Genomic DNA, 8,628 nt, shown 5'->3' with positions numbered 1-8,628 from the left:
TAGCTTCCGAGATCAGACGAGATCGGGCGTTTGTTTTTTTTTTTTTTTTTTTTTAATTGAAATGTGAAGTTTAATGTCAGGCACAAAAAATAAAATAAAAAATACAGTGAGCGAGAGATAGACAGGTCTAGATATTTCTACAGAAATTGCTGAATGGTCCGTCAGTGTGTACGTCAGTCACTGCTGTCTTTAAAACCCCCACAAATACACCTGTCACATCTAGCAGGTGTCAGCTGTTGACAGTTACACACTCACTTTGGGGGTTTCTGAAACAAAACGTTGTGATTCAGCACAGTGTCTGTGAGATGCATGTATAGAAATGACACACTGTCACATTGAGGGACATCTGAAACAATCAAATGCCAGTAGTGCTAGTAGATTCATTCAGTAGTGTTTCTGTCATGCCAACTCATCCATCAGAGACAAAAATGAACATATTCCTCTTTAAATGCTTTTAGAAGTTATGGATTACATGGTTAAAGAGCTTTTAGATGACTATACTGCACTCTCTCGTTCTTTCCCTCATTCGCTTAGACTTTATGATAATGAGGATGAGGAAATTAGGGTTGCATCTCCATAAGCATCAGTCAATTGTATGCAGTCGCCATACAGATTGATTTCATCATTGTGATGGACTGTCTTGAGTCATTTCCATATGTATCAGGTCAGGACGAGGAAACAGAGAATCCTCTGACAGAATAACAAAAGCGGGCACCAGACACCTCTGCTCCAGTTTAACTTCAGTAAAGACACTCTTTAACATCAGTCAACTACCAAAATGGTGTTTCACCTGCTGGTTTTGAAAAATAGGTGTAAAACTATAGGTGCTCATACAATTTAAATAAAATATAACAGTTTCACATTCCCACGTCTTCTCAAACATTAGAAATCTAACAATTATTTGATATTGTACACTCCTTTCTAGAGTATTAGAAGTCATCAGACATTCCAAAACAAAACACAACACAACAAAACAAAACAAAACACAACACAACACAACAAAACAAAACACAACACAACACAACACAACACAACACAACAAAACACAACACAACACAACACAACACAACAAAACACAACAAAAAACAAAACAAAAAACAAAACAACAAAACAAAACAAAACAAAACACAACACAACACAACAAAACACAACACAACACAACACAACACAACACAAAACAACACAACACAACAAAACAAAACACAACAAAAAACAAAACAAAACAACAAAACTAAACTAAACTAAACTAAACTAAACTAAACTAAACTAAACTAAACAAAACAAAACCTCCTCCTGGTCGTAGATTGATAAATATACACCTTCCAGGCCAATTAATTGGCTGATATTTCAGTCTTTTTAAACTCTTGGTATTATTAGTCAATAAATGTCGCTGATTGACAGAAGTGTTAATTCTTCATTGTGTCATTTAGGCTCACTAAAAAGTAATGCACATTTTCTCTTTACAAATATTTTAATATTAAACATAATACATATTTAGTAAATAAATGATCAGAAACAACAACAACAAAAAATAAATTCTAAATCTAAAATCTAATTTCAGTAGTTTTGTGTATCTCATCTATGATTAAATATTTCATATAAACTGGTCATCCTGCTCTCTAACCTGTTATATGTTTCAATTTCAGCCAATGAAAATCCTATAGTTGCTTATTAATCTACTTATTTTTGTGATGATGTCTGCTTTACTTTATGAAAGTCAGGGGGGTCCAAACCATGTCCTTTGTGTTCCACAGAATAAAGAAAGTCATACAAGTTTGGAACGGCATGAGGGTGAGTAAATGATTGAAGACTTTTATATTTGAACTTATTTATTATTATCCCTCTATATAGCGAGCTTTTGACTCTCAACACAAGTGTGCCGTAGTTTATCAAAAGAACTACGTTAATTCACAAGACAGAGAAAAAAAATGGCTATTGCAATTCAGAAAGATATAGCTGCCACTTTGCTGTTATGGAGAAATTAAACAACTGAATGTGAGACAAAAGTGTGAGAGGCATGAGAGTCACTTTTGTTTTTTTGTTTTTTGTGAAATTTTTGTTTTGCTATGTTTGCACTTTGTAATGAAATTACTATGTGTGAAGTTTAAAAGAACAAACCTATGGTTAGTTGAAAAGGCTTGTCTGCAGCCTGGCAATTGAATGCATCTTGTTAACAAAACACTTTCCTCACAATCAGTACAGTCATAAACCAGACACAGCCAAAAGCATGCCAAAATACATCCATGTGAATGCAGAAATAACCAAAACTAGCCAGTTCACAGTACAACAGCAAAGAAAAGCAAAGACAGATTCTGCATAACAACCAGCTGGAATTAGCCAAATATTTTCCAAATTAGTGGAAAATGAGAGCAACATTAATGACTAATACATTAACATGCTAGCACTTGTTTACTGCTGGTCTAGGCAGACACATAAGTAAACCATGTGGCCTGTGATATAAGACTGAGTCTGGGACTGAGTTTTCCTTGCATCAGTGGCTTGGTAAAGTGCTGAGTTTAATCTCAGTGAGAGCTTCCTGATCGGCCAATGTTTTGTGAAGCGTGGATCGCTGTAAATCCACCCAGCTCCTGCAGCACAAAAGCTCAGCTCTGGTTTACAAGTGATGGGGGTGGGGGTGCAGAACAATGAGGATGTCAGAACACTGGAACATCACTACATTCCTTCTCAGACCGCTCCTGCCTGTGATGCAGGGAATTGTGGGGGATCCCCCTTTGTTGCGGTTGCAGGCTGGTAAAATACGGTCACTCTTGAGGTCAAAAGGAAAAGAGTCCATTGGAAAGCAGCAGTATCTGCTGGATAAATGTGTGCAGGCACTCCTTATTATAACATGCACTGAACACTGTCAGAATAGTTTTCTCATGTGATCATAGGCTTCATATCTGCCTCTGTTCCCAAGATTCCATGCATACTGATGGAAGAGCATGTGTTCAGAGTTTAATATGGCTTAAGCGCTATCAAATGCATGTGTGGCATATTGTCGATTACTACAGAAAATAATTTGGGCACGTCCCTCTTTTTTGAAGTCATGTGGGTTTAAAAACAGAAACATGAAGCGTTCAGTAAAGTGCATAAATTCTATTTTAAGAAAAATAAATTAATATGTATTATTTGATTCATACGTTTTTTTTTTTTTTTTTGCTTTTTGAAGTGGATCTACTGAACTTCTAATTATTCTTCACCAATGTAACCCCAAGTTATTTTCTTGTATTTCTGTGCTAATTTTGGGGAAGTTACCACAATGTTTAATAAGGCAAAATGAGGCATGTGAAAGGCACAAGAAATGTTGTTGTAACACTCTAAAAAAAATGCTGGGTTAAATATAACCCAGCGCTGGGTTAAAAAGGGACAAACCCAGCTATTGGGTTGTTTTGACCCAGCGGTTGGGTCAAAACAACCCAACTGCTGGGTCAAAACAACCCAATAGTCCCTTTTTTCCCTTTTTAACCCAGCGCTGGGTTATATTTAACCCAACATTTTTTAGAGTGTATGTTACTATGTTACATATGTTACTTTTATATTTTCTCACAGATAAATTTTGTGCTTAATCAACTTTTTTATTTGATAGAGTTCACATCACAGCCAACAACAGCAGTTCCCCTTGCACTCTTAATCAAACTTACACTCCTTTCTCTCCTCAAAGTCAAACACTGGCAGTTAGTTGTGTATACGTGAGCTGTAAACAGATCAAAACAGCATCCTGTGCAAACATGAGATTTCTTGACCCTGCTATATTTCCTCGACAGTAACTGGGATGAACAAACATTAACTAGCTGTGTACTTTCTAATTTGTCCCGCTCCACACATGGTCAGCATGTTTGAGTAACCTGGTGGAATTTAACCGCGGGGTTTGACACTTAGGGCAGGTTACCATGGAGATGAATAGCTCAGTGAGGTCTGGTGCTCTCTGCAGGACATATGAATATGCAATCTGAAAATAATGAAATCACATTTAAATATGCATCAGTGTGAGGAGTGTGCACTACAGAAAAAAGTCTGCAGCAACTCTGTTACTGTTTATTTTTGATACATTAACATGCTTTGACCAAAACTGATGCTAAAAAAAATAAGAAGAAATCAAATTTACAACACTAGACACACTTATTCCGGTAACACTTTAGGGAACACTATTCACTATTAACTAGTTGCTTATTAGCATGCATACAGTATTACTAGCATATTGGCTGTTTATTAGCACTTATAAAGCATAAGTGGCAACCTCATGTTGGGGGTTGTGAATAATTGTAAAATTGTAATTGTAATGTAATTCATTGTTCATTGATCTGCATTAGGAGGTCGTCCACAGACATTCTAGTTCTGTGTCTCACTGATGCAGAACAAACACAGTTCTCCATATGGCAGATGATAAACATGGTGAGATGTCTACATGCTGTCTGTCTTGACAGTGTATCTCACTTTCTGTGTCACTTTGATTAATTAGGCCTCTGTCTATAAAGAACTTTGGATGTCAAGGATGAAAACTGGTGAGCTTTGTGATGATTGCATTCCATCAAACATCCAACAATCACTCAAAAAAAAACAATCAAACAAACAAACAAATAAATAAAAAGCATTCCATCAAACATCCAGCAATCACTCATAAACAAACAAATAAATAAAAAGCATTCCATCAAACATCCAACAATCACTCATAAAAAAACAATCAAACAAACAAACAAATAAATAAAAAGCATTCCATTAAACATCCAACTGTCACCACCATGGACTTTTAGTTTGTTTTCTTCCCTCATGTTTCCCCTGACCTAGTTTTCCCTCCTGTGTTGATTAGTTCATTCTGTTCACCTGTGTTCTGTTAATCTAGTCATTAGTCCCTTATTTGAGTTAGTATAAGTACTCCCCGTTCTGTTCCTTAGGTTGTCCGGTATTGAATGTAGCTGTTGATGTTGTTATTTTGCTGCGTGTTCCCTTTGCCTTCATGGATTATCATCTTTTTGGATTCTATTAAGCTTTTGTGTAGATGACCTTCATCTTTGTGTGCCTTTCCTCTGCACATTGCGTGACACCAACAATCACTCATAAACAAACAAACAACAAACAAACAAATAAATAAAAAGCATTCCATCAAACATCCAACAATCACTCATAAGTAAATACATAAATAAATAATTTAGGCCTAAATTTATTGGGACAATTCACTCTAAAAAGGAAAATTCTGTCATTTACTCACCCTAAAGTTGTTTCAAACCTGTATGAATTTCTTTCTTCTGTTGAACATAAAAGAAGATATTTTGAAGAGTGTTGGTAACCAAACAACTGCTGGTAGTCATTGACTGCCATTGTATAGAAAAAAAATACTATGAATACCTAATGTGGTTTTACCCACATTCTTCAAAATATCTTCTGACATATTTTTCATTTTAAGGTGAACTGTCCCTTTAAGATTTATGTATTTGAATTGCAATTAAAATTTCCGTCCATTTGTATTACACACACAAATGAACTAATGAACTTTATGTGATGCATATATGACAGTCATAAATAAATGAAACGGATAAGATTTCAGTAATAACAAACTAAATGTGTTTTGAATACACAATAAATAGGTTTATTTTGTTCCACAGCTAGCCATATTTTAACAATATTGTGATGCCATGCTTTTTTGAGTGCAAAAATCTTACCTGTTTCATTTGTGTATGACTGACAAATATAAGGGTTATTCGTTTTGTTTTTTTTTTATGTAAAACTGTGTAATCTCAATGGATGGAAATTTTATATGCAATTCAAATTCATAAACCTTAAATTTAGGCCTAAATATTTTTTAGCACAGATACTGACTTTCTGTTAATGCATTTGACCATTATGAAGATCATTAAAGGGGTGATTGTTTCCTCAGTGGTGGTGCCAAATTTGCAAAATTGTGCTGTAAAAGTAAAGTTGTGGATCTGCTGATGTGTGCTCATTTAACTGTGTATAAAAGGCAGCTACTGGAGGAGGAACAGTGCAACGCTGGACTTGATTTATACATCACATGCTCTGCTCTCTGAATCCATTAATGTGAACCAGGGCCGGATTTCGCTTGGCAGACTCTTGCACCTCCCCCACTTGTTATTGATCCTATGATATTTAGACTTGGTGCTCCAATAATGGGCAAAAATTGAGAAATTCTCTACAGTTCTAGAAAAGAGAGCATGCTGGGAAGTCTGTGAGGTTATTCCACTGACACAATAGCTTGTAGAGTCTCTTTCTGGTTTTGTATTCTGTATGCTTTATTGCTGCCTGTGATTGATGATGACTGTAAGAGTGGTGTTCACCTTTGACCCCTCACTACAGTACAGCCTCAACACTGATTCGCCCCTAGTGACTGATGAATATATAATGAATAGCTTTAAATGCTTTTTAATGTTTATTAAGCATTTATTAATGCATTCCACACAGAACAACACAGTCTTCTTTTAGCATTTGTATAGTTATAAATGCAAGTGTGCTTTACAGTCCGCTCAATTTTGACTTATTTTGAACCCACAGAACCTGCATGAGATGAAATTCATAGCTGTCATTTCATCAGAGGAAAAGAAGCATTAGAAAACAGCTGAGCCAAGTAAGAAGGCAAGCATTTAGATATTGGTAACTTTGATTGAAAGCTACTTAAAGCTTTGATTGAAAGCTACTTAAAAGGTAAAACAACAGATCTGACCCAATCAATACATGACATTTGTGTCACTGGTACTGAGGTTTATAATCTGTTATGCTTTAATCTATTCTATTATGAGTTCTTCTTGAATGAAGAAGAATAGAAATAATTAATTCAAAATATTATTGTCATTTAGAATTTCCACCATTCCAAGTGCATGTAGTGAGTAGAAGAAGTCTGCAAATTAGGATGCAGCCATAGGCAAACTTAATAGAAGTCACAGAAAAACAGCAACAAACTACTGAAAGAAAAAAAGAACACTGATAACTTACGTAATGCTTTTTTCTGGTCTGTTATACAGTATATAATATATAAAGTTTTTTTATATATTTTTTTTTTGCCTGATGCCTAAAAATCTATTGTCCACTTCATTAGGAATAGTTTTTTTCTCTCCCCTCATTTTGTTTGGACAGGTTAAGCATAAGTAACAAAAACCAAACAAAGAAAAATAGTAATTAATAATAAGTGTTACTTATATTTTTTCCTCTTCATTTTGTGTCAATGGTGTTCAAAATCGAATTTTATTAAAAAAAAGTAGTATAGAATTTTAAGTTAAATTACTTCCAAAATTCAAAGGAAGAAGAGACTGTTCCAATATTAGTGCTTCCCCCACCACACTGAAATGGAAATTAATTTACTTTTAAATTAACACTTGGTTTATATGTGTCAGTACTGCTCCATTGTTTAGTGTCTGTGTGAATAATTCGTATTAGTATTTTTATATTTTGGTATATTTTATCCACCCAAAACAAAAGGAAAGTTTGAACACAGAGCTTCTAGGAACAGAATTTAACTAACAACATACGTAAACAAGAACCGAGAAACTGGACTGAAAACACAGGTCATTAAATGCACAGAAAATGAGGAACTAAACAGGGACAGGTGAATGTAATCAATGAACCAATGAGTAACTATGACAACAAATGAAAAGTGGGAATAAAACAACAGAAAGATCTAAACTGAGATGTATTATCTGGGGTGTATTCCAGAAAGGAGGTTCAACAAACTCAAGTTAAAACTTGAACTCTGAGTTGACTTACCCTGAGATTGGAAACTCAGCGGTTTCAAAACGGCTGATCAGAGTTAGTTCAATCTACTCTGAGTTTAGCGCATGCACCACGACTATGAAAAGCCATGATCAATGGAGCTCCGATATTACGATTCACCATGGCAACAGCTCCCGCCAAAAAGACTTCCGCTACGGAATACGTAACATTAATTCTAAATTAATGTTATCAGAGGTGATTCCATTTTCATGAAGATTATTTTTCTTATCCCGCTGGCAATTAATTTGACTTGTTTACCCCAGGAAACAAGACTAAATATCGTACATATTTTTTCTTATATAGAAAATACATCATGATTTAAGAATTTTTAGATATTTGTACTTGAAATAAGGCAAATATCTCAGCAATAAAAGCAATTTTTGCAGTGTGAATGAATAAATGAGGTATTTAAACATTGCTTATGCTTTAAAAATGGGGAGGAGACTGAAAGAAACTCTGAGTTTACCGAAGAAAACCTGCTCCCGACCAGGTTAGGTTCACAGAGTAAGTTACTATGGTAACTTACCGAGAGGTTTAGTTTCGTCTTTTACTGGAACCGAAAACCCTGAGTTTCACTTTTCTGGGGTTAACAAACTCCCACTTTCTGGAATACACCCCTAGTCACTGGTGCTAAAAGTTTTGCTTTATCCATAAAATAAAATAAAGCTGAAAGAGAAATCTTAAGTAAAAGAAAGATACATCTGAACTGAACTCAAACCTTTAACAATTCTGTGAATCAGAGAGTCAACATTCTTGAGAATGACCCCGTTGCTATGAGACAAGATTTTACATTAATATAATATAATCTGTTTCTGTTACAGAAAGAAGGACCAAGAATAGCGTGAATAATGTTTACAAAATATTATTAGTAATTAGCATTCCTGCAACTGTTTTTATGTGCCAGCACACCTT

The sequence above is a fragment of the Sinocyclocheilus rhinocerous genome, unplaced genomic scaffold, assembly GCF_001515625.1.
Source record: "Sinocyclocheilus rhinocerous isolate Xijiao unplaced genomic scaffold, SAMN03320098_v1.1 scaffold887, whole genome shotgun sequence".
In the NCBI taxonomy this organism is placed as follows: domain Eukaryota; kingdom Metazoa; phylum Chordata; class Actinopteri; order Cypriniformes; family Cyprinidae; genus Sinocyclocheilus; species Sinocyclocheilus rhinocerous.
Note: the sequence above shows the minus strand (reverse complement) of the source record.